Source organism: Gossypium raimondii, chromosome 5, assembly GCF_025698545.1.
Source record: "Gossypium raimondii isolate GPD5lz chromosome 5, ASM2569854v1, whole genome shotgun sequence".
NCBI classification, from domain to species: domain Eukaryota; kingdom Viridiplantae; phylum Streptophyta; class Magnoliopsida; order Malvales; family Malvaceae; genus Gossypium; species Gossypium raimondii.
Window position 1 is genome coordinate 53,952,122 of NC_068569.1, and position 3,860 is coordinate 53,955,981.

The following is a 3,860-nucleotide window of genomic DNA, read 5'->3' on the forward strand; positions in this document are numbered from 1 at the left end:
TCGAACATTACAAATAACATTATTGAAAAACACAAAGCACACAATCGTACCTTAAAAACGATATTATTGAGAGGATAGTTACGAATTCGTAATAATTTTTTTGTAAAAAAAAAAAGATACATTAATTTGGGGCTTTCAGCCCAATGTCCCAAATTTATTAAGAAAACCCAAAATATAAAAAATATCAGCATGCCATTGCCAACACCAACTTCAAAGTAACCGAAAATAACCATAATAATTTCACTTCAATTCATCTATCTCTTAGACCCTTACACACATTTCCAATGGCAACTCTGTTAAACCCTCCCTCTTTCCTTTTACCCACAAAGCCCTTTCTTCCAACTCACTCCCCCTTCTACTCTGGGACTCAACTCACTGACTGCACCAACTCCTCCTCCACCTCCTCGTACTATCAAAGCTGCAGTACTTGACAGTGACTATTCACCCAGGAGAAGCAGCAGCAATGAACCCAGGGAAACGATAATGTTACCCGGCTGTGATTATAATCATTGGCTTATTGTTATGGAGTTCCCTAAAGACCCTGCTCCTACTAGAGAACAAATGATTGACACTTACCTCAACACTCTTGCCACTGTTCTTGGCAGGTGAGATGACTTGAAGCTTTCCGGGTTTTCTTTTCTTTAGTTGAAAACTATGAAAGAATATGGAGTTTTTTTGTATGTTTCTTTTTTCTCTTTGGGATTTTTCTTGGTTTTTTATGAAATGGGTTGTTTTCTTTTGTTGCCTTGCTGGGTAATGTCAAGTTTTGATGAGATTTTTTTGTTGGTTTTTGCTTGATTTTTTTTCTATATATAGATTATTATTTATTCCTCACATTCTAATACATTTAAAATTTTTGAAAAAATTTAAATATAATCATATTGTATACATATTCATATATGATACTTACATAATTGAGTTGCTCTTGGAATAATGAAAAATTTGAACTTGAACTCAAATAAAAACTTATTGCTAGCTGCTCGACTCAAACTTAATCGAATATGTTAAGCTTTGCTTGAAATAATATTCAACTACTCGAATTTAGATTAATGAAGCTCATTTATACAATTTATGAACTCAAAAACTCGAGTCAAGCTTTCTTTTGTGATAAAGTAGTAATTTGATGTCAATATATTAAAAACACATTTATAATAATAATAACTCAATTAGGCTCTTGAACTATCTAAATTGAGTATTAAGATACTCAAATCTAGCTCGATCATAAGTTATTGGGAAGATGTCCTTAAGATCTTAACTAGTTACTTTGATCTCAATCGGTTCACATTAGTGAAGCTTGCAACTCATATGTCACTTATAGCTTTATAGTAAGCTTTCTTTTAGGTCATTTGCAGTCTTTTCCAAGGACATGTATCTTAAATGAGCCTTTCTTAGTTATCAACATGAGACCCATGGTCGGAAATTCGGTCGAAATCAAGTTATCGGTGTCTACTATCCGGAGAATGAGTTTTCAGCTAGGGAGTTCAATGGCTAATCTTTTATATATAAATGAAAAGAAGAAGAAGGAAAGGTCTTCTTAGCATTGTGTTTTTACTTCTCGATGTTTAGGTCTCTAGTATTTAGATGGTTTAGAAGGAACTTTCGTGATGTTCTTCTCGCGAGGTTCCGTATCTAATGTTAAGTTGATGGTCATTGCGACGTAATGTGTTAAAACTTAGTTGAGATGAATATGGAGGTCATTATGCGTGTATTTAGTCATTGTTACTAATATGATGATCATTGTTCCGATGAGTATTGTGTATCTAGTTATTGTAATGAAGAAATGACGGACTTTATTTTCTTGTTATTACAGCATGGAAGAAGCGAAGAAGTACGCGTTTATCACCACTACATATACTGGATTCCAATGCACGGCTTCGGAAGAAACCTCGGAAAAGTTCAAAGGTCAGAAGATTTGTCATCGACCCTGTTTGTTTAAACTATGTTGTTACTTATCCATGACTTTGGGATGAACTTTGTTCTTCCACACGTAGGATTGCCGGTAGTTCTTTGGGTGCTGCCGGGTTCCTACATAGAAGTCAAAAATAAAGATTACGGAGGTTGGTTTGCTATGCATAGAAATATATTTGTTTCTCATGAGACAACTAGATCATGATCTTGCTTCTGATTTCGGCTTCGGTTTCGTGTTTTTGTAGGTGATAAATATATCAACGGAGAAATAACTCCCTGCAAATACCCTACTTACCAACCAAAACCTAGAAAAGAATCAAAATCCGTGAGCAAACGATACGAGCAACTAAAAGACGGTCCACCTGCTGGACAATACAGACCAAAGCAAGCAGCGAGTCCATCGGAATCATCATCTTAGCAAGGTACAAGAAAATACCGTCTAAAGTTCGCTTTTCATCACACAACTTATTGTCTTTTGTTGAGAGTTCACCGACGGTACCGCGGCTAACTGAAGTCGGCATGTTATCAGAACACTTGTTCGGGAGAAAGTCACTATGAATCCTCTTAATTGGAACACTATGGATGCGGTTGAACTTTCAGCAACGAGATAGATTTTGGTTTATACATGTGCTTACTTTAGTTTTGGTCCTTTTGGAACTTTGTCTATATGAGTATTAGGCCAATATTGAGGCCTACAAACAATTTGATTTGATTTGTTTTCCTTTTTAATAATATATTATAAAAAATAATATTTAATATTATAATGTAAAAGATTGAAAAATTATGTAAATTTGATCATATTTAAAATTTTAACAAAAGAATAATATATAGAATTATGAAATGTTGAATAAAAATATCCATAATTTTAGACACATTTGGTTAATCTATAATATATATATAAAAGTACAATTTGAAAAAACTTTTGAACCGATAAAAATATTTTTTATTTTTATCATATTACTAAATTAACATTTAAAAATAATTATAACCAATTTAAAAATAAAAAATCATAGTAATTTTATTAAAATAAAAGTTAATCATAATAGATTTAAATTTATTATTTGGAAAAAGAAACATATTATAATAAAAAATTTATGTGTTGGTGATTTATTTTCTTATGTTAATATTAATGTTTATTTAGAACAAGATTTTATGTTATTAAATTTTCTTAAGATAATTATTAGAATAGGATGATTATTATTAGGATTATACTAGTATACTTATAGATTTTATTAATATTATTAATCAATTATGATAATTAGGAGTTAGATGAATTAATATTATTTTATTTACATAAATTATTATTTTATTAGGATAATTTAGATTAATTTTAGATAAATAGTTTTTATTTATTTATTTTTCAATTTTTATCTTGTAAATTGATGAAATCATTATGTTAGATTAATCTAAGATTCTTAAGTTTTGCATTATAAATAGGGATTAATTTGCAGAAAAAAGAAAAAAAATGAAAACACGAAAATCCCACTCAAAATAGGAGGTCTTTAACTTATAATTATATGCTTCTTCTCTACTCCTTCATTATGACATCGTCTCTCCTCCTTAATCTCTGTTAATACTGTGTATCAACAATAATATATTTACTTTGATATAACTTTTATAGTCTTTGAACTTAGTAATTATATTTACTTTGATATCTATACTTTTTTTTGTTCATTTTGATCTTAAAACTTGGATTTCATCGAATTTTGACGACGTGATACTTTGGATTTTATTTTTAAACTTTCAAGTGATGCTATGCTATTTTAGAGAATTTAGAGTGCTACATCATCAAACTTTTACATTTGTTAAATTCAGCTACTAAAGTGGACCTAATTATCAAGCTAATGTATCAAAATGAACCCCAAAAAAAAAAATACTAAAATGGGATTAACTTTTTAAGTTTAAGGACTAAAATTATATTAACGTAAGAATTTTATAGCATTCATAGATTT

General features: G+C 30.0%; 1 pseudogene; it reads left to right on the forward strand.

Moving 5' to 3' along the window:
- Positions 1-284: 284 nt before the first annotated feature.
- Positions 285-2,571, forward strand: LOC105767870 (multiple organellar RNA editing factor 9, chloroplastic-like; annotated as a pseudogene).
- Positions 2,572-3,860: the final 1,289 nt, after the last annotated feature.